The following is a 26,016-nucleotide window of genomic DNA, read 5'->3' as shown; positions in this document are numbered from 1 at the left end:
CTGTGTGTGCCCCCTGCCTTGTACTGTACCCCCTATGCTGCACTGTGCCCCCTATGCTGCACTGTGTGTGCCCCATGCCTTGTACTGTACCCCCTATAATGCACTGTGCCCCCTATGCTGCACTGTGGGTTCCCCCTGCCCTGTATTGTGCCTGCTATGCTATACTGTCACCCCTGCCATTTAGTGTGCCCCCTATGCTGCACTGTGCGTCCCCCTCCCCTTGCCCTGTACTTTACCCCTATACTATACTGTGCAGCCTCCCTTCTCTGTCTCTAGTGCTTGCCACTTGGCACTATAAGGCCGGTTTCACATCACGTTTTGCCATTCGTCTAATGCAGGAGTAGGCAACCTACGGCACTCCAGCTGTTGTGAAACTACAACTCCCAGCATGCATTATTGCTCTGCTCTTCTCATAACTCCCATAGAAATTAATTGAACATGCTGGGAATTGTGGTTTCACAACAGCTGGAGTGCCGAAGGTTTCTGACCCCTCGTAATGTATACATAAAATGTATATGTTAACAGGTGACTCAGACTGACACCATAAAAAAATAAAGGATAGGTTAATGTATACGTTTTTTTTTTAACAGACTTTGCAGGATACAACAGCGTAGTGTGATGTGAACTCTCCCTTACATATGCACATATAGGATGCCAGGATAGTCATGGAGGGAGGGGGGCCCATACAAAATTTAGCTGTGGGGCACAGTGAGTTCTAGCTACGCCCCTGGCTGGCAGGGCCGGCTGCTCTGACTCTCCTGCGCTGTGCAGCCCCGCCATCCTAATCCGTATCCTGCAGTAGCTGAACTTTAAAACAACGCTCATGATCTCATTACTATCTTACACACTCAGCTCCGGAAACATGCAGTGCGGGCGGCGCTCTCCCACTAGGCGGCGCAGGCGCGTGACGTCAGTGAGTGACCGCCGTCCGCACTGCCTGTTACTGGAGCTGAGTGTGTAAGTCAAGATAGTAATGAGATGTGCGCTGATTTAAAGTTCAGTTACTGCAGGATACAGATTACTGAGGGGATAATCTATGGGGTTGCCCAGACGGCTAGGCCCTTCACAGTAGTTATTAACCCTTTTCAGCAGTCCCCATTCACTGAAGGGGGGACTGCTGAAAGGGGTTAATAACTAGTGTGAAGGGAGGACTGCTAAAAGGGGTTAATAACTACTGTGAAGGGGGGACTGCTTAAAGGGGTTAATAACTAGTGTAAAGGGAGGACTGCTGAAAAGGGTTAATAACTACTGTGAAGGGGGGACTGCTGAAAGGGGTTATTAACTATTGTGAAGACCCATGGGGGTGTGGCATCATGGGGTGGGGGCGTGGCTTCACAGGGGCGTGATACAATGGGCTTGTGCCCCGGATGTTTTCAGACCCTAGCAACGCCCCTGCCCATATGTATATCATACGGGTTAAATTACATAATAATTGTGCAGCACGGGTTGTCGAGATAGAAACTATCAGCAAATGCTTTACTGCTGCAGGTCAGCTATGTATAAAATACCATGTCCAAGGAGGGGCTTGTTGGTGACCTCCTCCAGTACCATGCTCCTGGGGCACCACTAGTTAACCCCCACTATGCTCTCGTCCTGCTGATATCATAAATAGGGGAATTTGATGCCCTTGATGGGCATGGATAGGGAAAGTAGACCTCTGCCTATTGGGTTGTCAAGGAATTCCCCCAGCCCCCCCCCCCCCCCCCCCGCTTGGCAAAGTATGCATGTTTTATCAAAAGGGGAGGATCATAAGCCCCTGCTAGTCACTTCTGGAGGCATCCTATCTCTCTTGAAAATAAAAGCATTGACCATTAGTATTGATCGACCACCATAGTGCTTAGGGGCTCGGGCCAAACACCTCGGAATGCTCAGGTGAGCACCCGAGCACAATGGAAGTCAATGGGACAACCCGAGCATTAAGCCAGGCACCCCCTGCTCTGAAGAGGGGAGGGTGTCTGGTTCATACGAAAAGTTCCTAAATTGATGGAAACACCACTAAAATGGTTCGGGAACAGCATGGGGAGGATGTCTGAATGCATATTAGACTCCCAGGTTGCTGCTGGGGACGATGTTGTCCGAGTAGTACGCCACTTTTACAGACTGACAATAATATGCACCAAACCAAAGATAAAATCCATTTTAGACGGAGGAAAAATTGTTAGGAAACATTCTTTCCTGTATATTTACTTGTATGTAAAGTGCAAGTGATATAAAAAATTCCAAGGAAGAGGCACTCCGATACAACCTGTATATCACATAAAGGAGGGCCTCATTCACAATGTGGTACAATTGTTCAGGTAGTGGGACTCCTACACTCATAAAGCCTATGTACTAAGGGAAAGGGCTGCCAAAAATTACAAGGAACCGGCGCTCCAATACACCCTTTATTACACATAAAGGAGGGCATAATACACCCTTGAAAAATTATGATTGAGGGCCTGCTGGTGAGCTGACCCTGTAAAAGATTTTAGGTGCGGGCCTGTAGGTGAGCTGACCCTGTAAAACATTATATGTGAGGGCCTGCAGGTGAGCTGATCCTGTAAGACATTTTAGGTATGAGCCTGCAGGTGAGCTGACCCTGTAAAACATTATATTTGAGGGCCTGCAGGTGAGCTGACCCTGTAAAACGACGTAGGTGAGAGCCTGCTGGTAAGCTGACCCTCTAAAAAATTATATGCGAGGGCCTGAAGGGGAGCTGACCCTGTAAAAGATTAAAGGTGAGGGCCTGCTCGTGAGCTGACCCTGTAAAACATTATATGTGAAGAGCATATACTGTATGTGAGGGCATTATATGCAACGAATAAGCATGTTGATATGATGGAAGAAGAGGATAAGAAAAGGAAGATTCAACCATATACCCTTGTTTGTGGTGGAAGGGGTGCATGGGAATACAGTGTATTCAGTACATTATAAACAACACATTTAGAGTGCCTTTATGTTCAGCCTGCTTACCTCTGGTGGAGTAGAGAAGTCAGGGGCAATCCAGGCCTTGTTCATTTTTATAAGAGTCAACCTGTCAGCGTTTTCAGTTGACAGGTGGATGCACTTATCTGTTATAATGCCACCAGCAGCACCAAATACCAACTCAGACAAAACACTGGCGGCAGGGCAGGCCAGCACCTCCAAGGCCACTTTGTGCCACGTGTCCAGCTTGGACACCCAGTAGTCGTAAGGCACTGAGGGATCATTGAGGAAGCTGACATGGTCTGCTATGTTCTCCTTCACCATCTTCCAAAATTTTTCCCTCCTTGTCACAGTAGGCCGCCCATCAGGGTGAGGTTGCTGGCGGGGTGTCATGAAATTGTCCCAGGCTTTGGATAGTGTTGCCCTGCCTCTGTTGGAAATGCTGTGTGTTCCCCTTGTCTCCCCTTCTCGGTTGCCCAAAGAATTACGGACTCTGCCGCCAGCGTTGTCAGATGGAAATTTTTGGAGCAATTTTTCAACAAGGACCTTCTGGAATTGCACCATTTTGCTTGTCCTCTCCACCGGAGAAATGAGAGATGAGAAGTTCTCTTTGTAACGGGGGTCGAGAAGGGTGAACACCCAGTAATCCGTGTTGTCTAAAATGCGTATAACGCTCGGGTCGCTGGAAAGGCAGTCTAACATGGAGTCAGCCATGTGTGCCAGAGTACCAACAGGCAAAACTGTCATCAGGAGGATGACTCTCAATCTCCTCATCCTCTTCCTCCTCTTCCGCCAACCCACGCAAAACAGATGGAATTAAACTTCCATAGGTACTACCCTCTGTAGGGGAGGCAACCGTCTCCTGCTCCTCCTCCTCCTCTTTATCGTTCATTCATCGTCCAATTCGTGCTGAGAAGACGAACTGAGGGTGGTCTGGCTATCACCCTGTTTAATGTCTTCTTCCCCCATTTCCACCTCTTCCACGTGCAAAGTATCGTCCTTAATTGTAGCAACGAGCGTATGAGTAGACACAGAAGTGGGATGTTACGCTAATATAGCGTTATTGTTGCTCACCATCTTTATTGATTCCTCAAAGTTTCTTAAAACCTCACAGAGGTCAGACATCCATGCCCACTCGTCTCTTGTGAATAGCGGAAGCTGACTGGAAAGGCGATGACCATGTTGCAGCTGGTATTCCACTATTGCCCTCTGCTGCTCACAAACCTGGCCAACATGTGGAACAGTGGAGTTCCAGCGCATGCTCACGTTGCACAACAGTTGGTGAACTGGAAATTTCCAGCGCTCTTGCAGCGTTGCCAGACATGCTGAAGCTGTCGATGACTTGCGGAAATGTGCACATACGCGGCGCACCTTCACCAGTAGCTCAGGCAAATTGGGGTAGGTTTTGAGAAACCACTGAACCACTATGGAGCAAGGAACTCTGGGAACGAGGGATCACCCATAATGCCATGCATGCAGCCAATCAGCAGCCAGCCAGCCCTGTGATGTCACAGCCAAATAAATAGCCTCAGCCATCTTGGATTCAGCCATTTTCCAGTGCACTTAGTGCAGAGAGAGAGAAGTCAGCAGGCGCTAGGGACAGTGGTAGAAAATACTTGAAAACTTGTATTTTGCTGAATAGAAGTTCAGGGAAAGGATAGGGAGGAATCATTCCACAGTATTGAAGTAGAACAGGGTTCAGTAGGGGAGGTTACAGCCTGGGTAATAGGAACAATCCTATTACACCTTTCTGCTCTGACTGGGGATCCAAATTGCCATCATACAGCTCTGTAATTCCAGAAAACAGTTCTTTTTATTGGGGTGTTACAGCCATTAGCAGGGTTTATTACAAGGAAATATTTCTATGTCTTATTTGCCCTTGTGCGGTGCAGTTATAAGTTCTAAAGCATTTTTTGGCCTGTATTAGTGGGGAAAAAAGGGGTTTATTAGCTGTTGTGTGGGGAAGTGAGAAAATTACAGTCCAATTTCAGGCAGTCAAGGTTCCACCACCTCAGCCGAAGGGAGCTGTCTGTCCTTGCCATCTGTCCTGATGCTCCTGCTGCTCCTCCTACTCCTCGTCAGTCATTCTGTCAGCAATCAATCACCGAAGCGATTGCCAAGAGACAGCTGTATGCTTGCACTCATCCAACGGCGCAGAAGCTGAATGTGCTCCTGTCCACGTTGCTGGTTCTGCAGTCCCTCCCTTTCCAAGTGGTGGACTCTGCACCTTTTAGAGAACTGATGGCTTGTGCCAAGCCGAGGTGAAGAGTCCCAAGCCGTAATTTCTTTGCCAAAAAGGCAGTACCAGCCCTGCACACGTATGTAGAACAGAAGGTTCAACACAAACTTACTGCTGACACCCTCTTCACTCTGTCGGGTGGCTCTAATTGTATAAGCGTTTAATAGAAGAGGTTCTGTAGACATCTATGTGAAATCCGTGAATTGGTGTAAAAGGAGTGCGCTCTTTCACGCTATAGTAGGATCTTGAGCCTCAGCACGGTTTTTTATACCTGGTTCTAACATTGACCTGTAAGGCTGAGTTGACACTTGAGTTATTTGGTCAGTTTTGGCCCCGTGACTGCCCAAATAAGTGAAGTGTGCAGTGATTCTAAGAGCGATGCCTGTCATCTGCATGTCATACGGACTCACAGTATTATTTCACTACCACAGCAGACTCCCTATGCGTGTTACTGCCAGGCACAGTGTTCTACACCACTATAAAGGCTCTCAGAAGCCAGGAAATAGCTTTTTTTTAAACGTGATTCACCACAAATAAATTCGGATCAAACCAAATTTTTTCGAAAAATTACGCGACTCAGCCGAATCGAATTTCACTTATCTCTAGCAGCCATTTTTCACAATGTTTTGGTGGGGCACCCAGAAATGATCTAGTCTGATGCATCAGGCACTGGTGTGTGGAAATTCTGGCTAATCCACACCTGATTATTCTTCACATAGGTCTGTCTCTGAATATTTTGTGTTTAAAGGCAGTTCTCCTTGGGGTAACTATGCTCTGCGCTGTACTAAACACTCACTCTGATGCCACTCTACTGGCCAGGAAGGAAAGCTTGCCCATGGCAAACTAGGGCAGTTGCAACCATAATTCAAGTAGTCCAAGGGATCTTGGATCTGTGGTGACAGGGTGCAGTCCAAGTATGTCACCACCTGCTGATTCAGGTTCTGCTCCATGTCCTGCTGCTGCTGGGTGGTCTCTTCAGTAGGCGGGTGAAGAAAAGTGCTCATCAGAGACTCAAGACATAAGTTGCTGCTGATGGAGCTAGTGCTGCTCTAACCCAAACCCCTCCCTCCAGCAGTCATGGCAGTGGAGCGTGAGCTCAGAGGGTCCCCCTGTTAGACCTTCTTGAGGGTGGTCGATGACGCACGTAGGCAGCGACCAACCGACTACAAAAGATGTCTTGATAGAAGTTGAGTTTTTCATCCCTCTCAGAAAGTGCAAAAAAAGGCACCAATTTTGGATTAGTAGTGAGGGTCTAACATTGTCGAGAGCCAGTAGTCATCCCTCTGCCGAATGGTCATAATGCATCTGTCACTACCCAAGCAACTCAGCATGCATCTGACCATTTGCACAAGGGACTCGGAGGGACTCCCTGCCTCCATCTCCACTGCATACTGCCAAGTTCTGTAGGTGGCATCTGCCTGGTATTCGTCATCACCCTTCAGCTCCTCATGATCCTTCTGCTACTTTCCTGTCTCTTAGGCAGATAAACCACCCAGTTATGTATAGAATTCCTGGGTGTTTATATACTCCTCCTCGTCCTAATCTTCCTCCTTTGCCAGTACACAGGGCCTCAGGTGACCATGAGATGTATGCAACACGTCTTCTGTTCCCTCACCAGTCAGATTTATCAGCATCCCCTCCAGGACTCAATGGTGTGGAATGACATAATTCATCCTGTAATCCTGGCGACTGACAAATAAAGTGGCTTCCTCAACGGGCCTGAGCAAACAGCAGGTGTCACGCATGAGCTGCCACTGTCTAATGTCGAAGTTACACTGGGGAGTAGTCTTGTTCACCTGCATCATCAAGAAATCAGTCACAGGTTTCCTCTGCTTACACAGTTGGTCCAACATGGTAGGAACCACATTTATCCAGTGGGCCGTAAAGGACCGTAACCATAGTTACAGCTCCACACATTGGCACTGCCATGAACTGTACCACACACCAACAGGCTCAAGGACTGGCTAACATTCTGTTCAACATACGTATGCAGGGCTGGTATAGCCTTTTTTTACAAGAAGTAATGACGGCTTGAGACTCTCCAACTTGGCTTGGCACAAGCCATCATTTCTCTTAAAGTGCAGAGTCCACCACCTGAAAGAGAGGGACCTTAACACCAGCAACTTGGCCAGGACCATGTTCAGTTTCTGCACCGTTGGAGTGAACGTCACACTGTTGTTTCTTTGCAATCGCCTCTGAGATCAATTGCTGGTGAAACACGGCATGAAGAGTAGGAAGAGGAGCATCCAGAGCAATAGACAAAGGGAAGGAATGACAGCTTCCTTCTGCTGAGGTTGAGGAGCCCTGACTGTTGGAGAAGGTGTGCGGGCTTGATAAAAAAATTACAACATCGGCAAGTATAGCATTTTACCCCCACCAGTCCGTGCTGACTGCCTGCTGCTGCCTTTATGAACTTGTGCACTGCTAGTTGTTTCCAGACAAGTAGGCTCGCTAGTAGCAGACGGTCTACCCCATGCACGTTTGGCTTTAGATCTCCCACTGCTTCAACTCTGCTGACTCATCAGTACACTGCCATACTGCTGCTGTCTTACTGGACTGCTGCCACTCTCACCCCCTGATGATGATGATGCCTCCTCCTTCACCCAGCTCCAACGTGCGATTGGCTACATCATCATCCACTACTGTCTGATTGTTACTTATATCACCTTCACCGGTCTCATGGCCACGTCCCTGACCATCCGCAACACGTGCTCTCACCCAACTATCATCATCGCTACTTGCAAGCCTAAAGGAGGACGCAGCGGACCTCTCCTCCAAATCTGGGCTGGCCTGTAGCTGCTGGCTGCCCTCAATAAGCTCGTCCTTGCTAGAAAGTGGAGCCGACAGCATACAATACTTCCCGAGCAGAAGGAACAGAATAAGAAAGAGACGGTTGCAGGACAGGTGATGACAGAGGCAGTTCCTGGATCATGCCAACTAAATGTGGTGCCAGAGGAACCCACCGATTACTTTCTGTGTGTGTCTGATGTCACCTGAGATGATGTTGAAGAGTGACCATACCCGTACAGTGGGATTGTTGGTCAAAACATGACATCTGGATGACATTGGCAGCTCTGGCCTGTTGCTGCTGCTAGCACCCCCCTTCTTCTGGTGCTACCTGTGCCAGCTACAGCAACATTTTTGCCTTTTGGCCATAGTGTACAGTAACGGAATCAGTAATATAACTATGTAACTAAGTATTAATGGCGCAGCAGGTGAAGTAGATAAACACGCCTATATATTAGACCACCTGTTGAGACCGAGTCTGAGGCACAGTAAGTCTATGTATAACAGAACAGATTAAGTATAAATGGTGCAGCAGGTGAACTACATAAACACACCTGTATATTACACCGCCTGTTGAGACCTGAGTCTGAGGCACAGTAAGTCTATGTATAACAGAACAGATTAAGTATGAATGGCGCAGCAGTTGAACAAGATGCACAGGGCGATTGCACTCAGCCTACACTTTATTATTATTATTTATTTTAAAGTGCCATTAATTCCATGGCGCTGTACATCCAGCCGGGGTTACACAAATATAAAAATACAATAAACAAGGAACTATTAACAGACTGGTACAGAGGGGTAGAGGACCCCGCCAGCAAGAGCTTACAATCTACACTTTCCCTGCAGTCTCCCTATGCTCTCTCTACAGTGCCTTATATGCGCTCTCCTGCACGGTCCCTATGCAATATTCTACAATTAAAGGCTCTGAATGGTGAAGCAGGAAGCAGGAAGACTTCTCCCCGCTCCACCATTCAGTCTGCAGACACAGATCGCTCTGCCATCCGATGTGGGTGGAGCCTGTAGCCGGGAAATCTGCATAAGCTTCATCCACATAGTGCTGCAGAGCGATCTGTGCCTGCGGGGAAGAGAGGTATGTGAGCTTCAGGACCGGGACAAGGTGAGTAGTTACTGTGGTTTTTTTATTTTTTTTATACAGAGGCGGCAAAAAGGGCTTTATTACAATAGAGAGGGCACAGAGGACTTTATTACTATGGAGGGGGCACAGAGGACTTTATTACTATGGAGGGACACAGCGGACCTTATTACTATGGAGGGGGCACAGAGGGCATTACTACTATGGAGGGGGCACAGAGGGCATTACTAATGTGAAGGGGGCACAATAGGCCATTTTTACTATGGAGGGGGCACAGAGCCAGAGTGCATTACTACAATGAAGGGGGAACATAGGGCATTATTACTGTGAACGGGGCACAGTGGGCATTATTACTCTGAAGGGGCACAATGGGGAGTTCTACTATGGAGTGGGCACAGAGGGCATTACTAGCAGAGTGGGCATTACTACTATTAAGGGCATTATTACTGTGAAGGGGGCACAATGGTAATTATTACTATGAAGGGGGCACAGTGGGCATTATTACTATAAAGGGGGCACAATGGGAATTATTACTATGAAGGGAACACAATGGGGATTATTACTATGAAGGGGGCACAATGGGGATTATTACTGTGAATGGGGCACAAGGAGGACATTACAACTGTGAAAGGGCCACAGAGAGGGCATACTTACTGTGAGGGGGGCACAATGTGGGCATAACTACTGTGAAGGTTGTACAATGAGGGCAATAGTGCTGTGAGGGGGTACCATTTTTTTAAGTATTGGGGGGGGGGCAGAGAGAGCACCCTGCCCTGGGAGCCAAACAACCTAGGCACGCCACTGCGTGTAGCCGCCTATTTTAGGAAAAAACTGATTAGTTGCAAATCAAATTTTATCTAAACTTCTGATCAATTCGATTCGCTCAGCACTACTGCTGGCGTCAGTCTGTGCAGGGACACCCCCCCAACCGGTAACACCCATCTGGAACTTCATTGCAGACCGCTGGCACTTGAATTGTAAACTTCCAGAAGGAATAATAAAGGAATGGCACAAAATAGAAACCTAAGAATAGATGCTCCAGAATGTGTAATTACACAAAGAAAGCAAGTAGTTACTAAACAGACATGTCAGGTGAGGTGAGAGGCCCCCTTTAAGAATATACAGACATTCGAGACATGATGGGAAGACAGTATCTAGAGGATCCCACTTACTGCTAAATTATTATTATTATTATTATTTTTTTTGGATGTCGATCGCCTCCACCACAGCTCAACAGTATTCATTCCAAAGAGTTTATTTTGTACGTAGTCATCTAAAAATGGAGTTCTCCTTTAAACAGTACATTCCGATTAAGCAAATTATCAAAGAAATACTGGAAGGTGGGAATTTTTGAATTTTTTTTCGAGGTGGTCGCTCTTTCATTTACCAGTTACCTTATAGTGAAGCCTTGGCAGGTTCAGCTTAAATGTGAGAGACAGGCTGTCATGCCACGAGTCTAGTGCCTCCCGCTCGGAATGAGACGCTTGGCAGTTATGCAAACAGTAACTAGATTTGAGTTGTTTTGATTACAAGTTAAACAGAAATTCCTCGGCGGGGCCAATATAAATCTGCAGAGGTTTTTTGGCTGACTACACGCAGGTATTTCAGTCGATTTTGCTTGGCTCTGACAAAGTACAATTCCAAATACTGCAGCAGCAGCCGAGCAATTATATCTAAATAACTCTCATGCCGTTTCGGTAATAAGATACATAGCACGACGGCGCGAGCGAAGTACTTAGTGGATAGCAGAGGACTTTTTTTTTTTTTTTTGTTTCATGCCCGTCCTCCACCCTTCGTCTTATTTTATTCTTTCTCTTCCAGCGACCGTAAGGAACGAGAACCTGTTATAAGCACCTGCAGCAGGAGAGGGGGAATTACCACTTTGGGAATTTATTCATTTCTTCTGAAATATGAGCAATCTAATAAGGAGAAGAATTTTATCTCATGCCGCAATGTTCTTCAGCGGCAATCAAAGCTCTTCATGAGTCCAATACAGCCGACAGTAAATAGAATTTTACAGGCACAATATCTTAGGCGGAAACGTAGAAATTGATGGTAGAGAAAAAAAATGCAAATAAAAATTGCCTCCTTTTGTTGCCCTGATGCTTCTTTGGAAAAAACCCTCAGGAAGCCTTTGGCCATTATTGCTGCGCAGCAATTCAAACCTCCCCTACTGTGACGGCGACCATATGCAAAGGGCAGGGCGGAGGGGGGACTAGTATTTTTTTTATAAAAGGCCAACGTATCCATGCTTTGTTAATTCCACAGGAAATGCAAAGAAGAGCAAAAAAAAACATTTACTTCTTCCACTTCGTTCTGGATGTCTTTAAGACGTCTTTAGGACGTTTGATCAGGAGTAGTATCTGTTCCATTTTAGGAAATACAAATAAGAGGGTTTGTTTTTTGTTTTTTGTTTTTTCCCGAAAGATTTTTTATTTATTTTTTGAAGTAAAAAAGAGTAGAGAATTTTTAAAAAAGGAGCTTTACTCACCTCCACCAATCTCCGGTTTCTGGTGTTCTTCTCTTCCTGTCCAGGCCTGACCCACCAGAGGCGCCATAAAAGGCTCTCTAAGCCAATCATTAGTTTTAATGGTGAAACCCGCCCCCCCAGCCATTGATTGCCTCAGGGGGCCCCACCTTGCATTTCTGATGTGTCAAGCCTGGACAGGAAGTGAAGAACAGCAGCGGTCAGAGATCAGTGAAGGTGAGTAATACTTCTTTTTCTTTTTTCTTTTTTTTTTACCCTTTTTGCCCTTTTTTCTATTTGTTTTTACTTGCCAGGAAGACCCCTTTAACAACCACAATTTATTTAGACTGCTTAGGTAGCTGTGAAGTGCAGAAGAAAAGGGTTGGGTAAATTCCACTCTCCCCAAAGATGGTAGCCTATGTGGGCTCCGTATCCCAGGCTAGTTGACACCACCCCCCAAACACTGCCACACTCAAGATACAGGCAATCGGGCACCTCAGCTGTTCTACGAAAGGCACGATTTGTCTACAGCATGATCTCCGTGGTCTTAAAGGGGATGTCCATATGTCCAATTAGGGCACATGGATATCATTGAAGAGGGTCACCTGCTCGTCTCCTACATTTCTGTGGCACTGCAGACCACATCTGACCATCATACTGACCAACATTTTAATCCAAAGTTGCAGGACATTTGTAAACCACTCCCCTGTGTCACCCATTATATATTTAAAGGGGATCTTACACCACATTTACTCACGAAAGAAACAGAAGACAGCATACAGGCCCTCTAAACTAAAAGTAACATAGGGATGGCGAAATGCAAAGTTCTAAGAGAAGATTCTCTTGAATTCTTTTTTTATAGCCATGTAAGTAGAGGTTCCGGTTCCCCTTTAAAAGGGTTCTCTCATCTCAACATTTATTGTATATTGCTCAGCAATTATTGGAACTCCCATAGTGGTGAATGGAGGGTGTCCCCACATGCGCGACGGCTCCCCCTTCACTTTGGGGGCCCTGTTCTGGAGATAAGAGCTGGCCCCAGAGGTGAGACCTGCACCTATCTGACATTTGTTGCCTATCCTAGCATTATGCAAAAAATGTTGAGAGGAGACATCCCCTTTAATACATTTTTGCATTGCTGAGAGGTTAGACCTGTCGTAGTGAATTTCTCCTTAAAGGGCTTGTCTGACCTTGGAGCCCACAACCCCAGGGGTCCTAATTTGTGGCCGTTAGCATAAAAAGCCCCACTCGCCTGTCCATGTCCTGCAACTGCCCCCATTCCAGCCCCTTCTGGTCCCCTGCAAAAAGCGTCATGGTTATGTGACCGCTGCAGCCAATCATAGTTCCTAGCGTCTTGAATGGTACATCACTGCTGTGACGTAGTGTTCAAGTCCTATGATTGGCTGTAGTGGTCATAGGACCAAGCCGCGTCCTGGTCCCGCAGACAGGTGAGTGTATTTTTTTTTATGTTCACGATCACAGGTGAAGACCCCAAGACTTCAAGATGGTCTCCTATAGACAGAGAAACTTGAAAGCACTGGTCTATACTACAGCATTAAAGGGATACTGGAATATTTGGGGTGAAAAGTGAAGTTGTGTCCCTTTAATAATATTTCCCTCCTCTTCTTTGATCTCCGCATTCTTACTTCTGGGTGTGAAATTGCCTGTAAGCATCATCACCCGCTGTATATCGTTGATATGATATATTGCATGTGAGGCGCAGCAGCAGAGGCGCGCAGCGTATTGATCAGCGCCATGTATTAGTATAAGACGTGTACAAGGAGCTATAAATACAGGTAAAAGCCATTAGTAGCTGCATAAAACCCTTGTAACTGAGCATGTAAAACAATAAAAAATATACGAGCGTCAGATCCATTACCTGTTCTGAAATTAAGACTCCATAAAGTAGCAATTAGTACCAGGACAGATTCCTTTTTTTCTAATTCACATATTACAGTTGTAGCAGAGTTGGATTGGTCAAATGCTGAGTCTATCTGGCACGATGCATTACGCAAACACAATGTACTATGCAACGTTTAGGCTTAATGCAGTATCTTAAAGGAGTTTTCCAGGACTCTAAGACTGAGGGTCTATATACCTAGGACAAGCCACCAATGTATGACTGATGAGGCTTCAACCCCCGGGACCTAAATGATCACTACTTTACTGGAGACTTTAGGTAGAAAATGAAACTTGTACCTTATTGTTTTCTTTATTTATCAGTTAGGCGTTGGATGCATTTTGGGTGGAGCACAGTGGAATTCCCATTGGGTTCTGATGTCAGATACTTCTGTTCTCTTTGAGGGTCTGGTCTGAAGCCTTAATTAATATTGGAGTCTGAAGTCTAGGGTCAGAATTAATTATGGAGTCTGAATAATTTTGGGGTCTGATGTCTGGGGTTGGAATTAAATATGCGGTCTGGTCTGGAGTCTGAATAGTTTTGGGCTCTGAAGTCTATGGTCTGAAATAGTTTTTTTAGTTTGAAGTCTGGGGGCATGAATTATTTCAGGGGTCTGAAGTTTGGGTTCTTGTCATGAACCAGCAGGTGTGAACCCACTGAGCCACGTGTCCTACCTCCTCTAAGGGTGTTGTCTAAGTGAATCCCTCGATCTTTACAGTACCCCTGATGGTGGGGGTAGACTTTACCGAGGGGAACACCAGGTCACTACCTCTTGAGGAGGATAGGCACATGAGGCAGCTGGTCCAGGCAGACCAGGAGGTACCTGAGAAAGGTACCAGAGGTACTATACAGGCGTTGAGTCATTACCAGGAGCAAGAGTGCAGGACCGAAGGATGAGGCGGAGGCAAAGTCAGACAGGCAATAGGTCAGGGCAGGCAGCACAGGTACAGGTCAGGCAATCCGGTTCAGCAGCAGGAGAGTCAAGGCAAGCAGGCAGGGATCAAACAGGTAAGCAGGGGAACAGCGGCGCACAGCAGGCGCTGTTATAGTTCTGAATTAATTTTGGGGTCTGAAGTCTGGGGTCTAAAATCGTTTTGGGATCTGAAGTCTGGAATCGGAATTAAGTTTTGGGGTTCAAAGTCAAGAGTCAGAATTCATTTTAGGGTCTGTAGTGTAGTCTGGGATCGGAATTAATTTTGGGGTCAGAAGTCTGGGGTCTGAATTCATGCTGGGATGTAAAGTTTGAAGCCTGAATTAATTCTGGGGTCTGAAGTCTGGAGCATGAATTCATTTTGAGGTATGGAGTCTGAATTTATTCAGAAAACTAAATTTAATGATCTAACTAAATTTTGATGTTAGGTGTGAATAAGTGAAATAATTATGGTAATGGATTTCCTGGGAGAATTTCTTTAAGTCAGAATGGTTAAAAAAAAAACAAACTTACTCATCTCATGAATTCCCTTATGCTGCTGCACCGGTCCCAGCTACTCTCCACTTCCTGTCCCATCTCCACACACAGGAAATGGTTGGAAATGATTCAGCCAATCACTGATCGTAGCGGTGACCCGCCTCTGACCGTAATTGACCTTTCAAGCCATTTTCTATGTGCCTAGCCAAGACAGAAAGTGGAGAGCAGCTGGGAGTGTTGTAAAGATGGCAGCAGGGATCGGTGAGGCGAGTAATACTTACTTTGTTATTTTTCTTGCCCTTTAAGAAAAATATTTTCCCACTTTGTGGTCTGAACATGGGCATAGCTATAGTGGGGGCGCATGGAAAGTTACACACAGGTCCTAAAAGCCCCTAGTGCCACATACGAAGACATCAGTATTATAAATGACACATGGTAGGTGGGGCCCCTGTTACAGAATTTTTTGCACTGGGTTTTTTGAAGTTGTACCTCTGGGTCATGGAGTCTATGACCTGAATTCATTTTGGTCTGACCTAACTATGGAGTCTAACTTAAAGGGATTGTTCCATCTGGGACAATTATGGTGTATCAATAGGCTTCGGGTGTGAGGGAGAGGATGATAAAATCAGTCTCTATGCGGACGATATGTTACTATTCCTGGGGAGAGGATATATGAACCTGCCCAGGGTTATGGATAGTCTGGATGAATTTGGGTGCCTTTCTGGATATGAGATCAACTGGGAGAAATCTAAATTCCTCCCATTAAAACGTCCGGTTCTGCCCGGTCATAATCTCCAAGTCAGTATACTGAATCCAGCCGACTCCCTAACATATCTGGTTATCCAGATAGGGACTAAATTGGAATACTATACGAAACTGAACATACTCCCAATAATAGATAGATAATAGAGAGTTAAGGAAAAAATTAGAACATGGCTTAAACTTCCCTTGTCACAAATCAACCGCATAGCCCTTATTAAAATGACGTTGCTTCCAATGTTACTATATGTATTTAATGCTAGCCCAATAACGATAGAAGACAAATTTTTCAATAAGCTAGAGTCCCTCTTCAATGAATTAATATGGGGGCGCAAACGAGTCAGAATTAAGTTACAATATCTGTACAAAGATGAGGGTGGACTCTCTATCCCTTTTTTAAAAGGATACTATATAGCCGCCCAACTGAGATGGTGCGTGAGGAACCGAAAGAATAAATGCATTCGGCTTATTTACGGGGAGCACTGTAGACCTTGGGAGGATCTCTTTCACATTCTCGAAACCGGCACGGTGGAGAAGAAAATAATAATGAATCCTTTTGGTAGGATGCTCGGGTATATTTGGCAACAAATTAGATACATAGCTGGAGTAACCCAGGCAGTTCAGTACACCCCACTGTGGGGAAATGCACATCTACCACAAGTTAGGTTACTGGGTGATGTGGAATATTGGGAAAAATATGGGATACGTTTTATTGCACAAGTTTTTCATAAAGGACAGCTTAAGCCATTAAATCAAATCCTTCCAGACACTACATTAGGATTTATTGATAAATTTAGATATGAACAATTACGACACGCTATTCACTACACGGAGAATAAGAACTATTTAAAAATTGTAAGGAACACTTTTTTAGATTTTTGTTATGATACGACCTTTAACACTTCTATATCACACATTTATGCCAAATTAAACTATGAATACACTAAAACAATCACATTTAGAAGTGAGGCTAAATGGGAAAAGGACCTGCGGACTGGGGAACCTATCCCGTGGAACGCTGTCTACAGAAATATTAAAAGATCGACGGTCTCCCCTGCCCATGCATGGATCCTTTTGAAAATTACACTCCGTCTCTATTATACACCAGCTTTTTTACATATTATTTACAACAATAGGAAACAGAACTGCTACAAATGTAGTAAAGATAGAGGAGACTATATACATCTACTGTGGGAATGCCCAGGGATTAAAGAGTATTGGACTAAAATATTCCGGAAATTGCGGGATAGCTCACCCATGAAATATGAGGCCTGCATTAATTATGTTATCCTGGGTGTATTCCCAGAGATAGACCAAAATAAAACTGAGCAGATACTCTGGCTCCGGGGTATTGCACTGGCCAAAATATTAATTATTAAATACTGGGGCACTCCAGAATACCCTAATTTTCAGGAGTGGATGGAACGGATGAAAAGGGTTAAGCAATACGAATACATCCTCTCCCAAACAGCTGGAAAAAAGGTAACTTGGATGCGGATATGGGGCAACCTGAAATGATAATATTAGGTGTAAAGACAGTAGCTCCGCGGAAAAAAGGGGGTTGTAGGGAGGGAAGGGGAGGGTTAGAAGATAAAAGGGAAATTTAGTATATGATGATATTATGTACCACTGTATTATTGTCTTGTGACACAAAAATCTATTACTGTAGATTCACTATTTGCAAAATAAAATTATTATAAAAAAAAATAAAAAAAAATAGGCTTTGCCATTAATGTCCAATAGGTTCAGGTTCTACCGCTGGGACCCACTCCTATCTCAAGAACGAGGCCTCTAAGCGAATAGAGGGCCAGCCATGCATACGCAGCCATCCTTCCATTCACTGCGATGGGACATCTGAAAATAGAAGAGCGAGCGCACTTGGTTATTTTTGAAAGTCCTATAACAGTGAATAGAGAGCATGCCACATGTATCACCAACCCTTCATTCATCACTATGCAAGGGTTGGCGAGCTTGCGCAACTTGCTTTCCATTTATTTTAGGGTGTCCCATTCTTGAGATAGCAGCCAGTCCCAAAGGTCGGAATACCCTTTGAATTTTGTGGACTGACTTCATTTTGAGGTTTAGGTCTGAATAAGGCTTGGTGTCCGATGAAGAGGTCTAAATAAATTTGAGGGTGTCATGAAGGGTCAAGAGCACCATGCATGATTCAGGGTCTATATAAAGCGATGTAGCTGAGTTCTTAAAATGTTACATTTCTGTGTCCTTGTGACTACTGGTTGTTTGCTTGACTATGGTCCATGAATGTGGAGGTCAGGGTACGGCAATGAGTTAACTTCTTGCCCAAGTGACTGTCTCTTCTCCACCTGAAGGACAGAACAGAACCAGCTGTTTTCTGAATATTTCTCCGCAATCAAAGATAAAACTTAGCGAGCCGGCTTGTTGCGCAGGAACGCGTCTTTGTTCATTAAACATAATTATCGTACTTCTCTGCCAAAATTTGATTTCCATTAGCGAAATGTTGTTGCTACTAATAAGTCTACCTCATCGAGGTTACAAGTAATGGCTGACCTCTGTGTATTAAATATTATGGACCATGTGATTGAGAACAGGTGCAGGCCCATAAACTCAGGAAGGACTCGTCTTCTCTCCATCCTTCAGGATATGAAGCTTTCTGATCTAATAACTAATTCTGTATTCTGTGCCTGGGAAAAAAGTATGGACCACACACAAGACATGGAGGAATCCACACCAGGACATTGAATGGAGTGAAAGCTATGCTTACTGATTCAAACCCCTCTGCCCCAGTGCCGGCGCTCTAAAGCTCCCTGAAGCCAAAACATCATCTTCTTGGCTGTGGCAATGATTTGCTCTTGTACCCCACATGACCACTACAATCAATTACTTTCCCTAGTGGTCTTGTGCCATATACCGCTGAGGCCATTAACTGGCTGCAGTGGCAACATGCCATATATGGACATGTCATCAATGGCCACCTTTTATATTTGGACAACCCCTTTAAAGGGTAAGTACACTTTTGCAACAAATGCAAAAAAAAATGTCCTACTGTTTTATGTCTACAGCTTATATGTAGAACACACAGAGAGAATGCACCAAACAGATATAACACTGACTATGCTGGCAAGACATAAGTAAAGGTATTAAAAGCTGAGACTTTCGCCAATATGTTCCAGCACTTTTTTGCACCTGGTAACCTCCCTCACATGGTCTGGTGTGGGTGTGGCTCACGGCCTGGCTTCATCCACATTGTACAACCACAGCATTTATGCTGGGCAATTGTGGGGAGCTTGGCTGTGAGCTGAATTATATCATCCCCAGACCGTGTTCACACCATAGTCAGAGCAGTGGTTAGGACCCCTTGCCATGCTGAGAAACCGTGACGTGGTGCATGTGGGCTCCGATATCTCCATGACTGGAACATATTGGCGAAAGTCTCAGCTTTTAATACCTTTACTTATGTCTTGCCAGCATAGTCAGTGTTATATCTGTTTGGTGCATTCTCTCTGTGTGTTCTCTATGATTGCTACATTCTGTGTAGTTTGCTCTTGTGGTGCATGTGGACCGCGTCGATATCCTCCATTGTATGCATATTGTGCTGGGGTTAGTCGATTACTGCGGTCCACATGCGGTCGGGCTGCTCCCCTAACTAAAGACACGCTACAGTGTCATGGGCTGAGCAGCTCCTCCAGAATTGCCACTAAATTTTTTTGTTTTTCATTTTCTAGCTTATATGTAGTGTTAAGCGAGCATCCTTGCCGAACACCAGTTCGGCTCGAGCATCGCTATGCTCGGCCGAATATCGTATGTGCTCAAGCCAGTGTATTTAGATCTAATTTAGCCTCTATTTCTGAAAAGTATCTGGCAGGATTTGAACTCGCAACCTTCTACATTATAGCCAAGAACCTTAACCACTACACTATACAGCTGCATGGCCAGTTACCTAAAAAATAAAATAAAAATTGACTTCTGCTGTATAGGAATATTTACTACTAGTAAGTATTCCTATACAGCAGAAGTCTCTCTTTTATTTATTTTTTAAACCATTTGCTGTGCAGCTTTATAGTGTAGTGGTTAAGCTTATTGGCTGTAAAAGGTTGTGAGTTCAAATCCCACCAGAAACTTTTCAGAAATAGAGGCTAAATTAGATTTAAATGCACTGGGTGTCCCAAAGCACTGACTCCATACTACTTATATGCAAAACTGCATGTCTCCAGGGTTACAGACTACAAACCAACCTTGTGTAGTCTGATCCTGCAGATCCTTTACTTCATTGATTAGGTGAGATTTCTTTGGGGCAATGAATTATGAAATTGTCTGTCTATATATCTTCAGTATCTATCTATCTACTGTATCTAATTCTTCTTTTTTTTTTCTTTTTCTTTTCATCTATCTCTCTAGTCCTATCTATCTCATATGTCTCTATCCCAATATTTATTCTGAACAGGGGTGGTCTTCACCATCACACAACTCAAGCAAATTCTTTGGGGTCCCAAATTCAGGGTCCCACAAGCCGTTGGCTTAAAAAAATAACAAAAGGAATGGACTTACCACGTGTGCAGCCGGTTCATCCTCACAGTGGTAGAGGGGCCCTTCCTAGCTCTTGAGAAGTATCAGAAGAGCCCAAGCAGCCCTGGTAAGCATAGAGTGGGGCTTAGTGCTCCATGGGCAACAGAACCTAGTAGTGTGACCTCCCCCCCAGCCTACCTTTGTTTGGGGCCCCTGAAATGCCAAATCAACTCCTAATCCTGAATCATGCAGAGACATTCAGCTTGTATGTTTTTCAGAACATATTCTGGTCCAGACAGATCCGTTGTCGTCAGTGATGTCGCTTTCAGGAGTAAAATAATTTCTGGAAGCTCAGAAAAGGTAAGATTATATAAAAGCAAATGGAAAGTCTCGATGTGCAGAACTTCAAAGAACTTTAACAGACAGAAAACAAAGATCAAATAGCCGAGCTTCTAATGCATTTGTTTTTTCCTGCTGTGATATTTTAAATTTCTCGACCTAATATCAGGGCTTAATGTGCTTTGTGCTCTTCTAATATTCAATAGCAGGTAATATTAAATAGTCTCTCTTTATAGTGGACTGAATCAAGCCTTTTACACAGTTCTCCAGTTTCTGTTGGTCATGTGATCTTCTTAGCAAATTTCTGCAGTTTTGTTCCAAAATTCTGTCCTGATGCATTTTTGACTATCTCTTCATAGCAATTGGAGATCTGCTTTTTTCCCCTTGATACATATCTCCAAATACGCTGCGTAGCCATAGAATTAAATAATAAAATTCTGTCTGCCTGCTGCCACCACTAGAGGGAGCTTAGCAGCTTACTGCAGAATGCTCTTGAGCTCCTTCTAGTGTTGACTGCAGGTCGACAGAATGTTATCATTTTGTTTTTCATATTTTATGCAGATGATTTGATGCTCTGTTGTAAAATAAGGCTGTAAGCTTATATGAAGAGATAAGTCAGCACAGAATGTTGTCCCTAAAAAGGAAGTGGTAAGGATATTGATGGTCACCCTATATTTCTATATTATAGTCAGGATTACTTAAAGGGTCACTGAGTTTTCAGAAAACTTTTGATACGTCAGAGAGACATATAAAAAGTTTTGATTGGTGGTGATCTGAGTGCTGAGTCCCCCACTGCTCACTAGAATGAGGAGAGAGAAGATCTTGCATATCTGATGGTGCTGATCCAGGACACTATTTGCAAATGACTGGCTTCTTACTTAGACCATATATCAGTTTGTTAAAGCAAAACATTAGGTTGGAGTAATACCTTACCTCAATATCCTAACTTACTTACTAAAATGTGGACATTTAGTGGTGCTGTGACCCCCCCCCCCCCCCCACCAATTGCTAAACAAAAGGGTAGCAGTATTTAGCCCAATGGGGTTCCCTTTTGGCTGTCATCAAATATTCTTCGTAGCTCATGGAAGTCTATTATTCCATATTTAGATAAAAAACAGAGGTGATCAAAGCCAAAGGGGAACCACACTGGTCTAAGCACTTCTGCCCCTTTGTGTTAGCAGTCAGTGAATATCTCTGTACCAGGACCTCCACCAATCAAAGCTTTTTGACAGATCACTAGGACGTGTCTATGGTTCCTTCTTCTCCAGTCACATGAATAGTCTATAATAATGATTTAGTTTAATTTAATTTAATTCGTTTTAGTTTAGTTTACTTTAGTCTAAATTTAATCTTACATCTTCACTCTGAACTGGTCACACAAGGAGAACGCATCACGTGGTATTACATATGTGTAACATGATCTACTGGAGATGATGTGGTCCCACTGGGTCACTTGGATTTGGCAGAGGGCTAAAATAGTAAGCAGAGGAGATGTAGATTATGTCATAGGGAATCATCAAGTCACAATAATTGGTACACGGCTTGACAGAAGACACAAATTTTTGGCACCAAGGCAGTGGGCAGGAATAGTAGTCAAGCAGGCCAAGGTCGGGGCAGAAATACAAACAGTAAACATGCAGAGGTCAGGACAGGCAGCAGACAACGAGACATGGTCAATTAACAAGACAGGAACCAAATGGACCTTATTGCTCAGGCCCAGAGTGATGGGGACCGTCCCTTAGAAAACCAATAGCGCCAAGGCATTGGTGGATGGCAGCAGTAATTAGTCCAACTGGCTCCCAAAGACTCTGTGCAAAGCAATGCTAGCCAGAAATGTGTCATTGGGTGGGGGCGGAGGCAAGATGGCAGGACGGTGCAGTTAACAATACAGTAAGCAGCAGAAGGCATAGATTATTATCATCAGTTCCAACGTTTTCATTTTACTTGATTCATAAAAAATGGCTTTGTTCATGAATACAATGTGCTACATTGTGTACAGTTAGCCTTCAAAAATTACACAATTGACTTTAAAAATGTTTTAATTTTAACTTTGTTACTTTTTTTTAATAACGCGCTCGCTGTATAAAAATAATGACAAAGCGTACATTATGTGTTCATAAATATTTTAATTGCATTGCCGCTCCTCTCCACAGGCTGTCCTCCAGTCTATTGTCTTATCACGAGGTGCATTCCTGAACTCCGCCACTACCACACATTCATCGCTCTCTGCAATTTTAGACAAAACACAGACAACTTTTCTTTTTATTGTGACAGTTTTAAATCAAGTATAGATTAACTATTCCTATTGTCTTAACTTTAGATTTTTTTTCAAATCGCTTTTACCCTTCCCATCAGAAAAAAAAATCCCTATTCGTGCTCAATGTGTGGACCTCATACAATAAAACTATTAAATAAAATGCAAAAAAAAAATATTATTATTATATTCCGCTTTCCAGAAAATCCTTATTTTTTTGTCAGAACGAATGAAACACGCGCCGGCTTGATCCTGTATGTTAAGTTGTAGGGAAATAATGTGATTTTTTTTTTATTCCACGTTAATAGCAAATCAAATAGAGCAGTTTTTTTATGTGTGGATTTTGAGCATAATGGATTCTGTGTGCCAAACGTCGAGGAGTTTCAACCTCAGCTGGAGTCGACAGCACAAGTTACAAGAGTGCAGGCTACAAGGTAGGCAGTTCTTTATTATGCAGATTTCTATAATTTCCTCAAATGTCCCACATATCAGGTTAATAGAGAGGAGGAAACATGGGGTATATTGTCTCGAGAACAGATATTTGGGATTCCCTACCGGGCTGAGCATTCATTTACAATCAATATACAGGATTTGCAAGTGATGTGTGTATAGTAAATCTTCTTTGAAATGGCAAAAAAAAGAGTTTTGTGTGTGGACAGCTACAATTGTTTTAAAGGAGCAGACAATGTAATACAAAAACAGCTTAAAAATTGACACAAAAAAAGAGAGAAAATAATAAAACATTAATTCAGTTAAAAAGAATGTGCTAATTGTTTCACAGTTCACATTGATGAAAATGATGGATTGAAAACGTATCACATTTTCCATGATTTAGGACAATGATTGCAAAAATTAAGAGAGGCCCATGGGCTTAATGGAGAAGGGGGAGTTAAAATCCAGACAACACTAAACGATATGACAAGAATTTTTCACATTTTTCCCCCAGCTTATTAAATATAGGGGGAAAAAAGTAACTAAAATAAAAATTTCATTTTGAGATTTTTTTGTTTAGAATGTATGTTTCCGATTTTGTTTTATAAACAATGTCTAATGAATTGAGGGTATTTTTTTTATCGAGAGGAATAATAACGCCCATTGGGTTCTGGCCACTTGGGTTGTGGCCTTTATTCTTTTGTAGATTGTATTTGCTTTAAGAAAAAAAGAAAAGATTATTGGGTTGTCTCCACTTGTTGAAACTTTTTGTTGCTTTCACAATTTTTTTTAACGTATTAGATTTGGGGGGCATTTGGTAAATTGCATGTTGATTTTTAATTAAATGAAAAAATAATGAAACACAGTTAATTAATATAAAATTAGAATACAATTGGCGCTAGACAATGGTCTTCTATGGACAAGAGTGTAACTGCATTTAACTCTCAATATTCACCTGACTCTTCACGTTCTAGATCCTTTTAATGCTGTAAACTTGATTCAAAAAGACCACAGGCAGTTAAATATGGGCGCAATATACCCATCAGAAGGATTTGATAGGCAGCATTCACGCTACAGCCTAAATACTGGGTCCAGATCCACATCCACAACCACAGTGTTAGAAAAGGTCCCAGGACATGTTGAGTTTTGATAAAAAAAAAAAAAAAAAAAATGATTGCCCATTAAGTTGACGCTTTGGCAAACTTATTTTTTATAGAAAAGTGTTGAAAACCTAATCTAAAAACTGTGCTTGTGCAGATATGTTGCATATGTTTTCTCACACACCATCACCCCCATTTTACACTTTGCATAATGGTCATTTTTTTATGTAGTTTTTTTACGACAAATATTAGGAATTCAAAAAGTTGACATTTATAAATTTGAATGGTCCTTCTTTTTTCTCCAGGCACCACTCTGTGTGCAGGGTGTATTTAAAAAGGGACAGAGATGCAACAGATTGCCTAGGTCCCCTGGTGCCTAAGGGAGACTAGAGGCCAGCACAGGTCATAAATTCCATGGGTTCTTTATTGAAGATCCTTAATGATACAAACATGCATGGGGACAGATATTGTATCGTTATGAATCTTCAATTAAAAAAACATGGATTTTAGGACCTGTGCTGGATTTCCTTACCAGGTTTGAGCGGTCTTGAATCAGACCTACCCGTGCATGGCCTGTATCCTAGCTCAGGTGAGCTGGAGCTCCTTGCCTTGATTGAGACGTGAGGCCACTTTGCTACATAAGGCACTAGTACAGTGCAGTTTCTAGGTAAAATTTCTCTCAGGGCGAGTGTCAAAAAAACTCCCCCCCCCCCCCCCGGGTACGTCACGCAGTGCGTGAGGTACAGTGAGTGAGCGCCACCGCCCGCAGAGCCTGCCTGTGGGGGGACATTATTTTTAATAAGGATCACTATGGACATTATTTAGAATGGAGGCTGCTGTGGATGTCATTATAACTGTATAATGTCTGATAGGCCTAGTCCTGAGTTATATTACCCTGCCCTGTATAATAATGTACCCTGATACCCCTTAGTTATATTACTCCAGCGGGGTAATATAACTAAGGGGTATCAGGGATGGGTACATTATTATACAGGGCATGGGCAGGGTAATATAACTCAGCTCAGGACTAGGCCTATCAGACATTATACAGTTATAATGAGTAATGACACCAACAGCAGCCTCCATTCTAAATAATGTCCATAGTGATCCTTATTAAACTTAATGTCCCCCACAGTGACAGTGGCCCCCATTTTCATGTCTCCCACAGTGGCCCCCCCATTGTAATTAATTCCCCCCATTGTAATTAATGCCCCCCCCATTGTAATAACCCCCATCCCCCCATTGTAATTAATGCCCCCCCAGACCATCACTCGCCTCACAGCAGGCATCAGCACTGCTCAGGGGCTCAGGGCGGGCGGTAACAGGCAGGCAGTGCGGCGCTCACTCACTCACTGTATGTCACGCGCCTGCGCCACCTAGTGGGAGGATCAGGCGCGTGACGTCAGTAAGTCTGACCAGGGCCGGTGCAAGGATTTTTGCCGCCCTAGGCAAGATAAAAATTGGCACCCCCGCCCCCCCCTTATCAGATCCGGAATTGCGGATCCGGATCCGCAATTCCGAACCTGAAAAAAAATAGTACATGTCCTATTCTTGTCCCCAATAACGGACAAGAATAGGCATATTCTCTTAGTGCCGGCAATGTGCGGTCCGCAAAATGTAGTATTAATAACTAAACAATTAAATAATACACATATTGCATTGTCTACTTACCGCCAGGACAATTAGATGATCTGGTCTCTGGCTGCAGTCTGGCTCTGCGGACTCCCTTGTCACTCTCTTCTCCCCCCCTCCCTTGTCACTCTCTTCTCCCCCCCCTCCCTTGTCACTCTCATTCTACTACTCCCCCCCCTCCCTTGTCACTCTCATTCTACTACTCCCCCCCCCTCCC

This window comes from Bufo gargarizans, chromosome 11 (genome assembly GCF_014858855.1).
Source record: "Bufo gargarizans isolate SCDJY-AF-19 chromosome 11, ASM1485885v1, whole genome shotgun sequence".
In the NCBI taxonomy this organism is placed as follows: domain Eukaryota; kingdom Metazoa; phylum Chordata; class Amphibia; order Anura; family Bufonidae; genus Bufo; species Bufo gargarizans.
The sequence above is the reverse complement of the archived record's forward strand: the minus strand, read 5'-3'. Positions refer to the sequence as shown.